Here is a 21,019-nt window from a genome sequence, read left to right as displayed (position 1 = left end):
ATCTCATTTTTTAAAAAAGAGTGAACTTGGTCTGAGTTTCACCATGCCAAGGAAATATTTAGTCTAATCGTTAAGCTTCACTTGTACTTTAATTTCCAAAACAACGATGACTTTCTGTGTTTAGCTGGAAGTCTACTTAACTCGGCGGGAGGCGCTACTGGGTAAAATTTACCACAGAGGCGCTAGTTGCAAAAATATGAACTGTTTGATTTTTTGTTACAATTTGTTAAAGAACTTTAATAAAGATTTTACGATATTTCATAATTTTTTTTTGATTCTTAAAACACTGTACTTTGACATAAAAATTACAAAGTTTAAAAAAAAATATTCTGAAACCGTGGTTTTTACGTTTCAATTTTGGGTATTTTTGACCCGGTAGCGACAACCTGTGTTCCATTATGGGGTGCGCCTCCCGCCGGGTTAAGGAAAACGAAATTTATAGGTGTGATATTGCAAAGGAGGACTTTATTTCGTCTAGTACTTCGCATGTCTATAGAAGGCTTGAAAAGCATACATAATTACCATGCGATCACGTATTGTGAACATGTTCGCACATTTCGATTGGTCACGTTCGATTCCTGATACTTAACCCTGCAACACGTGTGCGTGACCAAACTATTGGATTTTGGGAAATGCCATTGTATTATGCTAAAACAATATGGCCTTATGAGTGTGCCAATACTTATATCCACGCGTGAAGTGACTGTAAAACACATTTGTAATAGTTCCGATTATCTACTTTGCATCTGTATATAGCAGCATGAAATATTATACAGAAAAATTTATAGGATCAGTTGTATATTTATAAATGTTTGTGTACTGAATCGCGTGGTGTCAATATTTTCGTCGAGCACAATCCGAGACTGCTTCGAAGGTAATCAGTTGGGGTTTTGTCTTTCATCATGAAACAGTACGTCGGCGTCGTAGGGCGGTATTCATAGTCGCCACTTATTCTGAAGCAAATGCTTAAGCATGCGGCGTCCTCTACTAACCTAGTAGCTAGTAAAGAATGCCGAATGCTTAAGCATTTGCTTAAGAATAAGTAGTGACTGAGAATACCGCGCGTAGTGTCGCGTCCCAGCCCCAACATGGGATCGCGACTGTTAGTGCTCGTCAACGCCACCAGAGGTCTAACCTTCCAAACTCATTCTCGCAAGTGTCAGGTCTCAGTTGCATTCGTATATATACAAATTCCGTCTCCATACGGCTACAGCAGGATCCGTCGACTGGAGCAGGGGGTGAACACTCCAATGCTTTAAGAGTGCAGAAGGATAAACGTCAGTGGCGCCATCTATAAGAAGATTGTACACTCAGCACCCCGAGATAAAAGATAATAGTAAGATAAAGATAGCCGTTCAGATGATGGAGATATTATATTATTAAGATAATGTGTTGATCATACGTAATTAAAAAAGAACTTAATAGAATAAGGAGACCAATAAGAAAAACATACAGAAAAATACATAATTAAGTAAGAAGCAGTTGTGTTACAGTAAAACTATATGTGTCATAACTAAAATTAATGTATTTCTGTATGTTTTTTCTATTGGTCTCTTCATTTTATTAAGTTTCTATTCATAAAAGTGTGTTTTATGAATATGAAAAAGGTGAGCCGTTTATTTTGAAAGTGGCGTAAGTCCATTTTCCAAAAAAATCGAGTTAGCTATCTTAATAGTTACAACAATTTAATTTCAAATTTCACTTTCGATATCCGCTGACGGATTCATACGGGTCTCCGGATATGCCCTTGTAATTTTCAGCAATTTGCTAATAATTTGTTTATAACAAATTAATTGCATATTACAAAGTAAATGTCTGCGGAACATAAAGCAGTCGCAACTAAAACTACAGCAAACAGATAAAATGCACGAAAAATGTATTGGAATACGCGACTTGGACAAAAAAAACGAGACCGATCACAATTTAAAATATAAGGACTTAATGGATTTATTATATTATAAATCACTCCCGCATACAAAAACTAGGGAAGACTGAATAATAATTAATAAAACATTATTAATTTTAATGTAAAAATTACTTAACAATGAGTAAAAGTTGAATATTTTTTTGATTTTGTAACATAAAAGTATATGCATTTATTTTTATTTCAAGGGAAATTTATTTTTCCTATGGACTTGTGCTTTCTTAACAATTGAAAACGTCATTTCATTGATTTTGAAAGTGGCGTAAGTCCATTCATAGCCATCAAACACATATTACTTCTTAAATAATGTTAATTATGCTAATTGGAATGATAAATTTGATACCCTTGGAAACCCAAAAACATAATACTACTATGTTATCTGTTACCCATATTTTTAAATATAATCCAACAAACCCTTCAGTATCTCGATTCAAACATAAATGGACTTACGAAACTTCTCTACGCTCAGAACTCCTTTACCAATATCTTTTATTGCTGTAGACAGTTTAACAGTTTGCTTAAACCCTATAATGCTAAGTACATAATTATATTAATTACTTATATCACAGTGTTTCCATAAAAGGGCGTATTTCCATATTTGACCTTGAAGCGAATTATGATAGCATCGTCTTAACAACCTTAAGTTACATTCTCTAGTGGCACAAAACACAACAAAATAGGTTAATGTCACTGACAATTGCAAATGGCGGCCACATGCAACTGATTTGAACTGATTACTGAGTGCAACGAAGACAGACGCAACCTACCGCCAGCGGAGTGAGGGGCGTGGGAGGGCGAAACAACGCCATCTAGCGTATACTCAAAACGGGATGAACTATGTTTCTGCACGGCGCCGATATTATTGCCCACCCCCTGGACTGGAGCCATACTGATGATGAGTGTGGCTGACGGTCCCAAGGTAAAACACCGCGCAGCCCTTCTTCTCTTCCTTGAAGGGAGGAAAATCCAGTTAAAAATGCCCCCCCCCCCCATCCACCTGCCCCTGCATAGTACTTCGTTACGCGTAACCTGACCCTGAGCGGTGACGTTCCCCCCATTGCGTCTTGGTATTTGCCAATCGGCCCAGGCCGCTCCGGTAGTGCCAAACAAGTGTTGTAGACGTGCCCCTTTGTCGGCTTGGGTCGCATGGCTTGAAAAGTCGAGAACGCAATGCCCCGATCGATTTAGCGAGTAGCCTTGCTGATCGGCAAATGCCCCGATGCAGTGGGGACGCGGCTTTAGGGATTATAGTTACGCTGGAGGCGATAGGGCAAACATCCCTTTCTCGCCCAGGAACCGGCGGTTCCGGACGTTACACACTAGAGTTGTACATATATTATATGTGACTTGTAAACATTAACCTGCTTCTCATTTGATCATGCCTAGACCGTTCATACTTCTGATGAGTTCTTAGTCAGGATTGGACGAGTTCTCTGTAAGAGGCTTAGAGACGATTTCTGCATTGGTGTCCGTGATAATCGGTTAAACAAGAACCATGGGGAAGTCCCTTTCAGGGGTGGAGTTTCGAGTATAACTCTGAGGAATGATTCACTGTTGATCAGAGGTGTGTTTAAAGACGAGTGTTTTGAGTGATATAGGAAAAGGAAAAATCCAAGACTTTTCTCTTGAACTGAAAGCTATTTACAGAAGAGTCAATTTCGTGATTTATGGGCTGGTCATTGCGACTGGCGACAACGTGTACGGAACGGTAAGATGTTTATCGCCCTTATCCCTGAGGGTTTTGGAGCCCGTTTGCAGTTATATAATCACCGTATTTCTGTAGACTTAGAATTTGTTCCTCCAAGAGTCCCAGGCTTATAGACAAGGACTGACGGACCGAGAGTTTGCCAGAGAAGGGTAATAATTTATTTGAACACCTTCCTAATCTTCTATCCAAATTTTGTTTCCTCGACAATCCACATAAATTATATTTCTTAATACCACCCAAATGACTTCACTGCTACCAAAGAACATCACCCGATTGATACACTCAGCTTTGGTTCGAACTCTGCAGACACGTGAAGCATCGAGAAATATTACATACATATTTTCTATAGCTGCCCAAATTTATGTTTACGGATTGAAAATAGCCCTCACAGTTGAAGATGGAAAATGTAAATTATTTTTCGACGCTGTACGTGTGTGTAGAGTTTGATCAAAATCTGAGCGTATCAATTGGATGCTCCTTGTAATCTCATGGAAGGGCACAAGAAGCCCACAACTTTTCCTCTCGTATCGCACAATACGAGCCTCCGCTTTCGTTATATCTCTCCACGTCACCGTGTATTCACGAGAAAAGAATAAATGATGGAAGCGGTCTTTGTCGACTCCTAGAACTAGCAAGAGCAGTACATTTCTCAGGCGTGCCTCCTGTTGGGTTGCATTACGATACGTGTCTTATTAAGTCTGACCTTCGGTAAGAAAGAATGATAGATGGCGTCAAGTTACGTTTTCATCCGTGTGACGTTATTTGGCCACGATGGCCCCGAAACCAGGTGGACGTCAATGACAGCAACCAACAGGGAAACCAATAAAACACACGTGGCGATAAATCGCGCGTGGTCGCACGGGCGTCGTCGAGCGGGCAATAATGGGTGCCTCGTGGCCGGGCAAGCCGTCCTGTAGGCGGAAACCAGGAAGGGTTACTTTCAGGTCCCGCGTATAGCGAGACTCTAGTGCGGTTGCTCGTTCGTCCGGAAGCAGCGGTGTACTGGGCCACCGGTTGATCTATTGCACGTCGTTCTAACCTGCGGCACTCGTGCAGCTCTTGCAAAACTGGTCGCTACAGATGAGAACCGTTTGACCAGCTTGCCATTATTAATGTATTAGGTCATCCAATAAGTAACGCGGGTTTTCTGTGGAGCGAGCTCATAACAACACAGGGTGTCTGGTTAGTCATTGGTCTCCTTACAGGAGATGATTAGGGAGCTAAACTGAAGAAGCAAGTGTTCTATACCTATCTTCCCTATTTTCTTATCTACATCCAGAAACTCAGTTTTGTGTATACTGTATGATTAATAACTGTTCATTTCATTTCATCCCTTTATGTTATTATCTTCGGTATTTATTATTTCAATTTTAATTTTTAATTTTAATTTTTTATTTTTAATTTTTAATTATGTCTTTTCATGTTATAATAATTTGCCAAAGGATTGTTATCTCGTAATAAATAAATAAAGAAAATAATCATGGTGTCTACTTAATAGGTAAAAAAGGCTGCATAAAGAACATCCAAATGATTTGACCACTTACCAATAAATAAGTAATTACTGTTAAATACGGATACAGACCACTGTCAAAGTATGCTAACCAATAACTCGTTGAAATAATTTACCAAATGTTTTTAGAAACAAAGGCAAATTGTAAATTTGCAAGAGGTTAATAAAAAAAGAGGAACATAAAGTGTCACATATCACCTCGTTTCATTCCCACACTCGCTTCACATCTGCATTCCGCAGAATTGCGAACCATTTTAAAAAATTCAGTCTGGCCATTGACATGCATTTTCTACTTACTGAAGAGAAACGTGCAGTATGGTATTTTATATTATTACAAAATTATCATAAAACAGTAGTCATGAACTGTCATATGAATTGAATACTTGATGTGGTTAGATGATCTCTTTTTCAGAGTCCCAGCACAATGAATAGATGCAGGCAAATTGTGGTATTAAAATATGAAAATTTTTACCATTTTTCTATTAATACTAGTGGATTTTTGGTCGAATGCTAAATGCATAACACTAAAAAGAAAAATTATTACAACTATTAAAATGTGATGCAACAAATGCACAAGAAACTGTTTCTACATTGCGTAAAATACCAGGATATTATAATTGTGATGCTGTTCACGTAGAAACGTGAAATGAAATGAATGTAACTTTAGCGAATTGGGTGTGCTGAAAGATTTCTGTGACTTAAATATTAAAAATATTTGGTATTCACAAATGTTTAATTAAATCGTGTTTAAATTTATTATTCCACATTTCTAATATTAATTTTGTATTCTCTATTTCAAAATGTATTTAGATTAGAATAAAAAATGAAGTCTATTGTTAATTGAAAATTCACTTACCTTCAAACAGGCGTTCCCCGATTAATTCGGATAAATAAATAATCGCGGTTCTATTGTATAATGAAGCATAAACCTGATTTCGTTGCGCGCTGGTGTTAATCCAAAATAAACTCCAATTATCAAGTCACTGTACAAAGGTCTGATTTCTTACCCACTTCTAGGATAAATATTTCGCTTCTGAAAATTTGCACAGCTCATCCAACGTCCCTGGAATTTTCAGTGTAACTCTTCCCTCTCGGAAACTTATTTCAGTTTTACTTTCCCAAGCCAGAACCGAGTTTCTGCGTTTCCTTTCGGCGTTAGTTTTCCTTGACTCCAACTTAAACTGCCTAACCTCGTGTTCCAGTTGGAGTAGGGAAAAATTGTATTGTTGCTATTTGTTTGAAAACCATTCCACGATAAAGCTACGCATGCGATTTAAGGGTGGTGTACATTCATCCCTCGTCTGCGCGTTGAATTATTTGCTTTAGGTACTGAACTGACATGCTCGTGTAGCGGACTGTAGTCCTGGAGAAAGTTTTATTATTTCCCAGGCCTAAAACGGTCAGTCGAGTGCCTACTCCGGGTGGTCGAGGTTGGTGGCAATAAAAATGACGATTGCCAGAGCCTCCGGCGAAGGCTAAGGACAGCGTGTTCTCTTTCGCAACCTTGGGGCGCGTGGGAAATTTGTTTTCCCTGTTCCTTAATTTTCGGGCGTTCGTCAGACGCCTACGAAGAGGGCAGAACGTCTCGGGACTTTGTACCGAACACTTCCCGCTCCATTGACGCTTTCAAACAGCTTTGTAAACAGTTCACTTACTTCTTGTTATTTGTTGAATATATAACCCACAGTATCCCCAAATTCGGATGCAGTATTGCACGAAATAATTTTTTGTATTTTAATATAACACGAATGACTAAAAAATATATGAAGTACGTTTTTTTAGTGGCCGTGGTGGACTCTCATGTGGTATTCATTTTTTAAGATTGTTCTAAATACGGGTGTACGAGTACCTACTCGAGTAAGTCGAGTACTTACTCGAATTTCGAGTCGAATAATGATCGGTCGGTCGACCCGATTCGAGCGTTTGAATTTTCCGAGCTGCTTGAAATCGACGAAGTGTTTGAAAAAAATGTGAACTACTTGAAGAACCCAAACGGCTCGAATAATCGAGCCGTCATGAGGCTTCGAGTTACTTGGAAATATATTTTCAGCTCGAACATTTTCGAATTATTCGAATATATTCGAACAAATCTCCAACTTTCGGGTTACTCGTAAATATTCGAATACATGTATAGATAGGTGAGTTGTCCTACAACATAGTCTCATATGCACTCTATGAGACTTTTTGGTGACTGACTCGGCCGGTTACCGTTTTCTTCTGCTAAAAATAATTTTATTAATTTCGAAGCGTCTTTCGGATCGTTGTCGTGTTGAAACAACCAATGTGCAGACATTCTTTCTTTCGCGAATGACCAGGGCTGCGGAGTCGGCAGTCAAAACTCCCGACTCCGAACCCGACTCCGACTGCTGTATTTATAATAGATTGTTAATATATATATAACTAAATTACTAATATTTAATACATAGTATGTTTGTATATATTATATATCTACAGTATAAAAAGCTAAAGCTACGCTAACAGTAAAGGCAAATAAAGGAAAGAACCGATAATGAAAAAAACTTTAAATTTAACTAATGCATTCAATGGCCATTAAAGCACTTTTTATTTAAAAAAAATACAGACTAAAGTAGAGCTCAACAGACTCGGAATTTTATAAAATTTACTAGTATGGAGTAGGGCTGGGACTATTTGTCGAATTTTTCGGTATTCGAATATTCGAATACTTCAGTTGCTCAATTATTTGGCGAGTATATATTTCGAATATCCAAGTAATCGAATACTATTCGAATATTTCAGTATTCGAATTACTATTCGAATATTTCAGTATTCGAATTACTATTCGAATATTTAAGTATTCGAATACTATTCGAATATTTCAGTATTCGAATTACTATTAGAATATTTCAGTATTCGAATTACTATTCGAATATTTAAGTATTCGAATACTATTCGAATATTTAAGTATTCGAATACTGATGTATTCGAATAGTATGGTGTGAATTATAAATCAAGTTCTTTAGGTTCATTTGTCAGGGTGAAATCTTGTAAGCTAATTTTGACCCACTTCGCACCATACTAATCGAATACATCAGTATTCGAATAATAGCATTCGAATACATCAGTATTCGAATAATAGCATTCGAATACTCGAATGTTCGATGTTTATTCGTAGCATTCGAATACTTGTAAAATATTCGAATATTAAATTATTCGAATAGTCCCAGCCCTAATATGGAGTCGGTGTTGGAGTCGGCATATATTTTTTTGACTATGACTCCGACTCCGGTAATCAGAAATTCCTTCTGAACTCCGACTCCGACTCCGACTCCACAGCCCTGCGAATGACAACGTATGATTTATTTCCTATTCCTCATTGCAGCTTCATGAAGATGATACCAATGAGCGCGAGCCTCTATATGCGAACAGTTGCACTCAATTGAAGACCTTGCAGCAAGAGAAAGAAAAACTGTTTATAAAATTATTGCTATGACATAACATTAAAGAAAGAACACTAAGTGAAAAATATACATTTTCACACAATAAGTAGTAGTTATTGCGTTGATAAGTTTTTATTTCTATGTTTGGCGAATTTTTCAAGTCTGGAGCTGCACCTGTCTTGCACCAAAGAGTACAAGAATCGGACGCTATTTGATAACCATGCACAATAAGGAACACATTTTATTGACTTATTGCTGGTTTATTAATCAAATATGGAAGAAAATCGTCGACATTTGTTGTAGACATAAAAAAATAACATTATTCTTGCGCCTGCTCGTCATCATTACCTGCTGGAAATATCTTTATCCTCAGTCAACGCACATTTGAGAGCCTTATAAAAAGGCTGCTTATTAGGTATGTGGGATGTAATTGGTGACTAACTGCATTACGTCGTTATATTTTGCCGTTTTCAATGGCAAAGTAGCAATATACAGTGGATTGTGGGGCTCAACTGATAGATTGTATAGTGCCTATCCGAGATATAGTGACTTAGGTGTGAAGTCCCTCAGCGGGGTCTTACCCGATACCCTGCTGGGTACTGGCCGCTAAACGTGCCCCCCTACTACCTCTTGCAGGACTGTATTTAGAGAAGACCAGGACAAAACCGGGGCCCTAACAGAAAATAAAACAGAAATTCAAGATACGGTTTATCATTATTAAAAGACATCAATTAAGCTTTGATTAATTATTATATTGATTCACAAATTCTCCACTACTGTTCTAATGCAGTACATATACCTTACTAAAATGTATTTGTATTTAATATGAGACAATTTTTAATAGCCAGCAGCAAAGCTTAATTGATGTCTTTTAATAATGATAAACCGTATTTTCAATTTCTGTTTTATTTTCTGTTAGGGCCCCGGTTTTGTCCTGGTCTTCTCTAAATACAGTCCTGCAAGAGGTAGTAGGGGGGCACGTTTAGCGGCCAGTACCCAGCAGGGTATCGGGTAAGACCCCGCTGAGGGACTTCACACCTAAGTCACTATACCTCGGATAGGCACTATACACCACTGCTTTGGTGCAAGAAGGAGGCAGATCCGGATCCTACATTCATACTGCACAAAACGGTCATGTGTGCAAGTCTAACATTTGGAATAAATTGCCTATTTGTTTTGGGATTTGCATCAAACTTGCACCAAACGATGTAGATTTTTTTTACGAATATTACACAGCATAACTAAAAAACTGTCAACAGTGGAGCTGCTCCCTTCTTGCTCTACCTATGTTCTTCAATTAGCGCACGGACATCCGGAGTTTACTGTGGCAGTTGTGACCCCAGACATTGCTCGAGCAAAATACTACTTACTACTTAATAGAATTTATTCCGATGTCCCAGACAGCGAAACATATTTCCCATCGTTGGGATGTCGAGTAATTTCCGACTCCTCCGTCTTGATTAATATTATTTGACAAACGGACGTGCAGACACGCCGAAAGGAAAAAGGACAGGATAGTCAATGCCGATGTTGATGTCCGTAATCGTGCAAGAAGGTACATCAATGCGAAGCAAATTCAATACTTACTGGTTGGGGGGACCCAGTAATTTAGTGACAGAAAACGAACGTCCAATGAGGAGAAATAGAGGAGATGATAAAATTCAATTACGCAAATTGAAGCAGCCTGGACGAAATGTTCCGCGAGATTTAATGTCGATAACTTCGATTCCATCGTAAAAGTCCCCCGGTGTCTAATAAGTTGAAGCATTGAGAATGAAAATTCTAAAAGAGAGAAGACATACGGATGAGCTCGAAAAGAAGTCTAATTGAAGCAAGCGTTGGCTCAATAGGTTTATATAGAAATACTATGTAGGTACGCTTGTGTCTTGTGAGATTTGCATAATACTTTTTTTTTATATATGAGTTTGTGTTAAAGTGTTCGTATTAACAACAGTGTCATTAGCAACTACTTACCACCGCACAATGATTACATATTTGAAATTTGGTTATAAAATATTTACACTATGCATAGAGTTATATAATGGTCAATTATAAGAGGTCAAGTAAAGTGTCTAGCCGGGTAAGCATAGTGGAAAGTGCTCCCAAACCAAATTGAACTTGGTGTACAGGAATCGATAGGTTCCTCAAAGAATACTATTTCTGCAAAGTATCAACCCGATACTTCTGCTACTAGGGTAGTTACGGGGTGAAACGTAATTTGCAGTTTAAGCTCCATTACTTTTGTTGTAGTGAATAGAAACTGATAAAAAAAATCAGAGACATTCTACCCAGTGCTGTACATGTCTGTGATTTTTTTCAGAATTTTTAGCTACAAAACCGAATTTTGAAAAATTCAAACAAATTAAAAATGCCGATTTCATACTCAAATTATCAGGGCACCACATTTATATTTTTACAATTTTAGCGTCTATGTATGATTATTAGTGTGTAATTTTTTCAGATTTTTCGAAAAGTTAGAACGCAATTACAAAAATTATAAACTGATATTTCCTACCTTCCCGTGTGCAGAGTGGCATAGGTAGGTACGCATACGACAAATATATATTTTTAAATATAATATTTTACTGTTGATAAGTGTGAATTCTTAAATAATTGCGTGTATAAGTGATGACCGGCGTCAGTACCTACATGTTCCTTCGACTTTTCTTGATAGGTTCTTGATTAGGTTACATTTCTCGCTAAATAATATTCTCGTATAAGTGCCTAATGTAGAAATGCGAGACAAGTGTGATGCTGGACAATGGAGTTTTTCATTCATTATATACTAGGGGTGACCGGGGCTGGTAGGCCAGTTTTTCAATTTTTGATTTTTAATAAATTATGTGAACGAAATATCATTAAACCAGTTAGTATATTTGATAGGGCATACATTTGACTATCTGATTAAATTATTAAAGTTGACTCAATGTGAAAACAATTAAGGTATTTTAATGTTTTTCTAACACCTTCCATGCTGGTCAACCAGCCCCATGATCGGGGTTGTTTGACTTACAGTATGGGGTAGGTTGACTATAGGTACAATCAGTTAAGAAAATGTTAGCAACTTATCTCAGTGGTAATAAAATAACACAATGTCACAAGAGTTGTTTCATTATAAAATATTAACTTTTTCTTTCATATTTTAATAATAAACTGAAATTTTTTTCAACTTAAACATAAATTATAATGTATTTATAACATAGTAAAATTTAAACAAAAAATAAAAATCGCTTTCTGAATAACAAAATAATAATTTAAACCTTATTAACGTTATTAGTCAACCAGCCCCGATCGATCATTTTGACTTCAATAATCTATATCACCTTCAATTATTTATGTATAAACAAAAATACTGTGTCAATAAATCGTCTAATAAATAACCTTTAAAATAGTCCCTTAACATTTATTCTATTGTAACTATATAGAGCGTGAAAAAATAAAATCTTTAAGAAAAAATATTTACTTAGTCAATTTTTCGACAAACGCTGATAACTGTTAAAAAACGTGCGATCGCGGGATCGGACATAAATGCATGGCATTTGTGAGTGTGACTTCTTTCTACAGTAAATCCTTCCGCAGTAGAGCATATGTCGGTGCATAGTTATTAGCAATTAGTCAACCTACCCCTTGGGACAACCAACCTCGGTCTCCCCTACTCTGTTAACAATAGTGTGCTGCACCTATTTAAACCACAGTCGAAAGAAATTTGATCTGAATATTACGTGTAATAATTTCTATATTTTGCAGTTGCATTTTAAAATTTTCGTAGTTTTCCCCCCAAAGAATGTAGTAAATCCAAATTGCTGCGTTTATATTGATTTACATTAAATCTGAAAACAACTTCGGAAACCAGTATCTACTTTGACGTTGTAATTCATCGAATTATAATTTATAAATAACCAACAAGTGATCTCCGAGATGCTAATAATTATAAATCTTGCTTATAATTTTATAAACCTTAAATACCTTGGTCTTAATAAAAAATCTCCTCGATCACATGGAATTATTTTTTCATTCCTTTCGGAAGGTAAACTGCCCTAAAAAATATTTTAAGAAATTCTACAGATTCGTTCGCAAAAGATAAAACACAATTTTAAATTCGTCACATGCAATTCGAGAGTTGAATTTTAGTGTATTTGTCAGCCAACATCAATTTTTTCAAGTTGCACGCAGGAGTAGACATTCGCGGGTGATAAACAAAAAATTCGTGCACCGATAATTCTTGGGAACGATGCCACATTCTATAAATTCACGGCTCACCGTCGGATTTGTTGGGAATCTCGCGCCGAAATGCAACTCGTCGCGGTGCCGTGGGGGAAAAAAATTAATCGCGGTTCAGAAATAAGTCGGAAATGTTCCGCTCTGTTTCCACAATTTCTCGACGCGTCGAACACGACGGCTGCGCGGTTTATTTCCCCGGCCTCTTTGCGGTAGATTATATCGCCGCTGAATAAATTTACTAAAGATATTATATTTTCATATGCCAGCGAGACTGGCACCGCCTTCGCTCGCGTTTGTTTCGAGGCGACTTCATTCGCCGGAAAATTTTCTGTTTACCTACTCCGTCCTTGGCGGGGGGGCAAAAGAATATTAAAAAGCGACTTTCACCTTTATGCGGTATATTCCACGTAACAGGATTATTGTATATATGCGTTATTTTACAGCGTGCAAACCGCATATAGGGTAGGTGTGGGTATGACTGCGGACTTTTAAGATAGGTTAACTTTAGAACGTTCGATAAAGCGCTCAAATGAATGCAAGTCCCTACTTCTTCTTTTAAAAGAAACTTGGGACCTTAATAGTTCTATAAAAAAATGTAAGGGCATGGTAATTGGCGCAGTTAATTAAAAATAAAGAGATTTAAACATCAATGTCATTGCAGGAGTTACTGCGGACATACGTGCATTACTGCGTGCCAGTTACTAACGAAATACCAATTACTGCGCGTATATTACTGCGGACAGATGTTAGGCAAAATACTAGTAGAACAAAGCCTATTGGCGTATGGTTCTGGAAAAAAGGAGAAGAAAAGAAGAGGAAGATGAAGGAAGAAGTCAAAACGAAAGCACAACATGCAGTTAACAGTCCCAGAAACACTTACACACTTAACACATGTAACCCCATTTTGAGGCCGAAAGGCAAAAAATAAACCTATTTACTACTACAAAGCCTATTGGCTTTTTTTATTTTTTTATTCTTTTTCCCACTTTTATCTTTTCTTGGCATCTTTACAGAGTTGTAACTGCCACTCACGCACCGCGGCTCACTTTGGAGGTTAGATTGATGTACGATCTGAAAAATGGTTAGGTTACGCAGTCGCCAGTCCGCAGTAATACTCGTACATGCACATGGTGTGAAGTACTGCACCTAATACTGCGGCGAGAAATACAAAATTAATACTAAAATGTGGATGACTGATTTACTGTTTTTCTGAAAAAATCACTCTTACTCTATCAAGTAATAACGCTACAGTACGTGTATTAGGGGAGACCAGGGCTAGTTGATGCGTTCTTCAGTTTTAAATTTTTTTAATTTTTGTTTTCATTAATTACTTAATAACAAATATGCTAAAATATACTTTGGTCCTTCCTCTTTAATATGTAGTAAGCGAAAAGTTGAGAAAATACATACAAAATGAATGAAAAAATGTTATTTGGACGAAGGCAAAGTGTATCAATTTACCCCACTGCGGGGCTAGTTGATACGATATTCTGTTTTCAATCATTTTCATTTTTTATTTGAATTAATTCCTTAATAACAAATATGCTAAAATATACTTTGGTCCTTCCTCTATAATATATAGTAAGCGAAAACTTGAGAAAATACATACAAAATGAATGAAAAAATGTTACTTGGACGATCAATTTAGATGTAACAAAAATATTTACTTTTTCTCCATATAAACGAAATCGGTTAAAAAACGATTGTTAACGTCAAGGTACACAGGCGTACGCTGAATCGTAGTAAAGAATTGAAAAACAAGCTTCACATATCTACGTGAAATGGAGCTACATATATACGGTGTCGAGATAATTCGTCTGTATCAACCTGCCCCTGTATCAACTAGCCCCGGTCTCCCCTACTGTTAATAACAAAAATATAAATGTTTTCCAGGTAGGTGTTGATGATCGCCATATCGGGAAATCGACCAAAGTTTCGCCTCGACGAATTTCAAACTACGATAAAAGAATTAATAATAACTTTGTTGTACATATTTATTAATAATTATCTGTAACAGAGTTTAAAATAATTTTATCAAATAATTTTCAATAGATTATGTACTTTCCAAAATTAAATACGATTTGTTTTAGAATATCCGCAGTAATCGGGGCATCCGCAGTAATACCCACACTTACCCTATAAGTTATAAGTATAAAGTTACAGTTACACGGCATAAAATTGAATCCTTCTAATAGTTCCTTTTAAGATGCTTCGTTCATTTTAACTTCTTAACCAGGCTGTTTCCCGAGTAGAAATGTTCCTTGTGTATTTTAGAACGGATATTGGAAAGTGCGCGAATAAACTCGGTTTAACGATAGTACCTAAATGTTGCATACGACTTACAAGTATTTTTACAGTTTAAAATAATGAACTTGTTATAAATTTTGGAGGAGTTATTAAAATTTCTCGACGTACCCTCCTTTATTCTTATCGTTGGATTTTTGTCCACACTACATCGGAAAAATGACCAAAAAATTCCTAGTGTAACAATTTTTTATATAAATGAAAAAATATGGATATAACACCAGTGTTGAACCATGCATACAAGTACATATGTATTATAATGTTAAGCGCCGGAACACGTCCGAACACGTCTACGCTGAGCGCGATCCGATCGTGGGCTAACTTTGATGTACCGACAGCGAACGGATTGGCTCGAGCAGCTCGACAAGTGCTCGGTTCCCCCTCCGTTCACCGTCCGCATCAACGCAACGTTCGCTTGCTCGAGGCTCATACGATGCACCTGCCGGGCGAATGCTCAGATGAATATGCGGCTTAACAGCGAGCTTTGTTTTCACGAACAAATTTTCCAGGAATTATATGCCGTAAGTTTTGAGGGAAATAAACATTTACCACAATAGTACTCAGTTGTACTTTTACACCTTTGCCGATGGAGTGAAGCACCCACTATGGCCGAATACTTCGTACTTTATTACGAACTAATACATGTTTCGTTCGTCAATCGCTATCTTCACTATGCAATCCACTCCAATACTACGCGTTATACGCACACCTTCAGCCAAAACGAACTAATACATGTTTCGTTCCTCAATCGCTATCTTCACTATGCAATCCACTCCAAATTTTGACAGCACGGTGTAATCTTAGAGCATATACTTATGCTCTAAGGGTGTAATAGACAGGTGTTCCGACTCTGTACCTTTTATCCCAGCAATTTTGTGTGCCGATTTCATGTTAGTTCCCCTGGCCGCCCCGAGAGGCGTCGTGATTTCGAAGCCATATACATATGTATTAATGAGATTGCGGTAGTAGAGATTTTAATGGTATTACTGGGATTGCCAGAAAAATCCTACGCGTAACGGAGGGGGAACATACCACGCATGCGCGTGATGGCGCTGTCATTTGACTGAACCTTGGCGTTGATTGGTTTGACGTCACGGGGTCGTCACGCGCATGCGTGGCGTGTTCCCCTTCCACTACGAGTAGGAATTCCATACCAGGCCTATATATATGTAAATGCCGTTACAACAGCCACGAAATCTGCCGGCCGCCAGAAGAACTAGGACGAAAAAGTCACACATTATGGACAGGAGTCGGAACACCTGTCTGTTACACCGTGTTTGACAGCTTACCGTCAAGTTATATAACCTGGCGAGTGTCAAATAAGATAAGTTGTCAAAATTTGAGATGCCACGTGTTTTTACAAATATGTATCGTTGTACCATTGAATTGCAACCAAAATGCAGTCTCAAACACAAGGTAAGTTGGCCAAATTTGAAATTGCGACATGTTTGTATATCATCAAGCTGTTTTATTTGTAACTAAACTAAGGATTTTATGTATATGCAGATAATCGAAGCGTAAAATGATGCTGTGACCTACGCCAGGCTATGTATGTATGCATAATTTTGCAGGAAGGATTTCGTATACATACTTATTCAGTTATTTTGATACATGAACACCTTCGACAATGCTTGAATTTAATTAGTGTTTCTTGTTTCAGTAAAGAATTATATATTTTGTAAATATATTATATTTTATTACTGGAACTAGTAACCACACTTACTCTAGCAAAAAAGGGTCATTTATTGAAGCAGAAGATGATGCAGTGATCTACGTCAGACTATGTACACACAAATTTGCAGGTATGGTTTTGCATATGCAATTATTCATTCAATTATCTTGACATATGAGCACGTATGATAATTTATAAATAAATAGTAAATGTCTCTTATTTTTCAGTTAACGATGCACACGAAGAGAATTATTGCAACAGCTGAAAGAGCAATTAGCGATTACAAAGCGAAGTGTAATTGATTTAGTAATTATACTGTAATTGTAATCTAAAAACCGCGTTCGCAATGTTCGTGATGCTGTTTGGGCAGTACCTAATTATAATGTATCCGAATGTCAGAATACTAATGATCACATCGTGGATACCGTTCAATACTACGTAAGAGGTCTCCCGAATTCTGATGGTGTGCCTTGTTATGCGAATGCCACAATCCAATGTATGTTATATTGTTCATCTATAAGAGAAAACTTATTTTCAACTGAAAAAGCTGAGCATACTATAAAAGTCTTTATGGACCAATAAAAATCGGATCAAAATCCAAACATAATATCATTGCGGCAATTCGCAGGAGAAAAATACGCTAACAATCAGCTACATGATGCAGCTGAGTTTATTACCTCTCTTTGTGATCATGAGATTCTTATTAAGAATGCAGTAACTACAACACGAAATTACAACGGTATTAAGATGTTTAGAGTGTAATTACACAAGTACTACTATCAGTACAAATTGTGTGGTACATCTTGCACTGTCCAAGATGTTGAAAAAAAAATCATTTGAATTTCAAGATATAATAAAACACAATTTTCGCAGGATGGAAAAATCTGAAAGATTCTTGATTCAAATTCAAACACAATGAAGAAAATCGATATAACTGCTTCCAAACAAATTCTTATTGCAAAATTACATTTGGTCGATCACGATAGTAGTGGAACAACAACGAAAGTGGAAAATTTCTACATCAAAGCAATACCTACTACTAAAATAAAAATGGGGGATCACTGTTATAAACTTAAAGCAGCGATTTTCCACCACGGTAAAAGTATTGCCGATGGTCATTACACGAGTATGGTAAGGGGTAAGGGCACGACGTGGGTATCCGTTGATGATTTACGAGTAGAAAAACAAGCTTGACCACGAAATGCTAAAAATGCATACATATTTTTCCTCGAAAGGTGTTAATTGTGGTTGTTAATACAGTTCAATCAATGTTAAATACGTTCAGCGCCAAAGGCTGCTTTCAGCGTCATAAGCTGCTTCGCGCACCATGTACTGTACACAAACTACTATACATATAATATATAATACATACATACTTTGTAAAAAGAAGTGAGATCCCCATAAAAATCTAAAAAAAAGTAAAAAAAATTATGCCAAGTACATGAAAAAGTCGAGGACGGAAAAGAGTAAATCACAAAAAAAAGTAGAAGGAAATATACATTGAAAAAAAAGATGTGAAATCAAAATGAGCTGCAAGTACATAAAGGTGCTTTCCAACTGCGCTAAAGATGACACAACTAGATATATACAGCTAAAACGCTGTGATTATACATTCCATTACTCATATCGCGGACATTTTAATAATGTGCAGATAAAATGTAACATCTAGACCAGGCCTGCCCTTTACGGTGCAAATACCTCCTGAAGTTTTGGGATCCGGGCAACAGCCGAGCGCGGGACTGTTACGTTGCTAACCACAGCATGGGCTGCGGGAGAACTGCATGAGTGTGCGGCCGTCCATGCAGGCTTGTACATGGACGCACGCTCATGCAGTTCTCTCACAGCTCTCGCAACGGGTAGCATTGGAACAGGTACGCGCCTGGCTGTTGCCCGGGTCCCAGAACTTCAGGAGGTATTTGCACCGTAAAGGGCAGGCCTGTTCGACACATTTGCCTATAGTTGTTCCATCCTAAGAAAAACCTCGTTCGCGCGGGGATGATTCTGAGGAGGCGCTGATTGGTCCGACTCCCCACATAACCGCCTACGTTTTTCTCCCTCTTACCGCTTGTTACCTCTCTGTCAACCGTTCCGCAACCTGCAGTGTTGACATTGACATTGGTCACGTCCCGCCCTTGGAGAAGCAGGGAACCCGGCAGGTAAAGCGCTACGAACAATTGCCTGCGTCGGGCCCGTAAGCAGTAGTGGGGGGCAGCGCAGATCGGTCACAAAACGGTATGGACGTTAGGGTTTTTCTTAGGATGGATACAGTATAGATGTCCGCGGCCTGGAAGTCAAATACTTGGCGTGACCAGACAAGGTATTCTCAGATCATCAATACCCATACCCTCCCCCTCGCAGACTTTCATATCATTTGTCAATTTAATCAATTTAAAACTCTAACAATATGAGTACATTTTCATTATATTGCGTTTTAAAATAATTCTTATTCATCGACACTTTGACCTTTCCTGGCCACGCCAAGTATTTGACTTCCAGGCCGCGGACATCTAGGCAAATGTCTAGATCGGGCCTGCTCTTTACGGTGCAAATACCTCCTGAAGTTCTGGGACCCGGGCAACAGCTGAGCGCGGGACTGTTCCAATGTTACCCGTTGCAAGAGCTGCGAGAGAACTGCATGAGTGTGCGTCCATGTAGGCTCGTACCACATAGACTCGTGGTACGAGCCGACATGGACGCACACTCATGCAGTTCTCCCGCAGTCCATGCTGTGGTTAGCAACGTAACAGTCGCGCGCTCGGCTGTTGCCCGGGTCCCAGAACTTCAGGAGGTTCCACCGTAAAGGGCAGGCCTGGCCTAGATGTTATATTTTATCCGCCCATTATTAAAATGTCCGCGATATGAGTAATGGAATGTATGAACACAGCATTTTAGCTGTGTATATGTACTGTGGTTTGCAAAAATGTTGACGGCCGGATGCTGAGCGGGGCAAGGGGGCTACCTCGCTCGCGCCGCCCCACTCTCTGCCGCGGAACTCCCCAATTCCTCACTCGTAGGTTCTTAGCGGCACACGCTGCATCCTTCGCTCTCTTCGTCACGCGGTGCTGCTGACCGATTCGTGACCGTGACGCGTCGGCTAATAGCGACACTACGTATGCCTCACTTCTACCACTGTGTTAGAGAACCGTGGGCGTATGAGGATACACTCGATCGGACCACCAAGTTTCTGCTCGTCAAAATTTTTGCAAACCATAGTAGTTGTGTCATCTTAAGCGGAGTTGGAAAGCACCTTTATGTACTTACAGTTCATTTTGATTTCACATTTTTTTTTACAATGTATATTTTCTTCTATTTTTTTTTGTGGTTTCTCTTTTCCGTTTTTGACTTTTTCATGTACTTGGCATAATTTTTTTTACTTTTTTTAATTTTTTTGTGGTGATCTATAGATATACGTTCCCATTAGTTTGTACACTTTATTACAATATTTATTTCATTTTTTGCAATGGGTTCTTAATTCCTAACAGCATATGTTGACTGAGAGTTAAAATTCTTTTTCGAAAATTACTGTCAGTTGAACTCAAGAGGCTGCGATGTATAAAGTTTTTTCCTGTCGCTCTATTTGAAAAGAAAAGTCACAAGTCTCACTGGACTTATGTATGATCATTTTTCCGATGTTTTAAGAAGAAGAGACAAGGGGTATTATCCAATCGGTTTCGTATTAAGATTTCATTATAGTCTTTAAATTTCTATGGTCTGAACTCCTTATGTTTGAAAAATGTAAAAACTATATGAGTGTAATCTTCAAATGTACAGTACAATTTATAAGACTACACGGTTATGAATGCTTCAAATCTTACAAGTAATCTAACTTTTGCAGATGAACTCTGCAAAATAGTACCAAATATATAAAATATGCAAATCAATTTTATATGCATTACTCAATCCCAATAAAGTGATTACTAAGCACTGAGTATATTAAAAAATATACATTCAACTTCTTTTTTGTCAGTTACATTATGCCTTCCATACGATAAAATGTTCAAACTTTGACATAAATTTGTTCTCCCTTGTTAGCGCAACGCAAAGAAACGTCGCAAACTGTTACCTACTTTGAAGACCAAAGGAGTAGCTGACCAAACCTCTTTCCTACTACTGTTTCACGAATCACTGCGACAGATGGAAAGAGGCAGAGAAGAAGGAAAAGAGTGAGAGGTACAGAGTCTCGCAACTAGCCTTCCTTCTCACGAGTTAAGGAGTAACATCCTCTCTCTCTCTTTTAATCGTTCAATCTCTCGCTCTCAAGTCAAGGGCTTCCCACAGTCTA

The 21,019-nt window shown here is 37.9% G+C and overlaps 1 long non-coding RNA gene across 1 annotated transcript in view; it reads left to right on the top strand.

The window, feature by feature from the left end:
• LOC143375994 (uncharacterized) overlaps positions 1-352 on the top strand; it is an 81,981-nt gene extending 81,629 nt beyond the window's left edge. The window contains exon 3 of the long non-coding RNA XR_013087014.1: positions 314-352. This is a non-coding gene — a long non-coding RNA (uncharacterized LOC143375994). The remainder of the gene's footprint in view (positions 1-313) is intronic.
• The last annotated feature ends 20,667 nt before the right edge of the window (positions 353-21,019 follow it).

The sequence above is a fragment of the Andrena cerasifolii genome, chromosome 13, assembly GCF_050908995.1.
Source record: "Andrena cerasifolii isolate SP2316 chromosome 13, iyAndCera1_principal, whole genome shotgun sequence".
NCBI lineage: Eukaryota > Metazoa > Arthropoda > Insecta > Hymenoptera > Andrenidae > Andrena > Andrena cerasifolii.
Note: the sequence above shows the minus strand (reverse complement) of the source record. Positions and strands in the feature narration are given on the sequence as shown.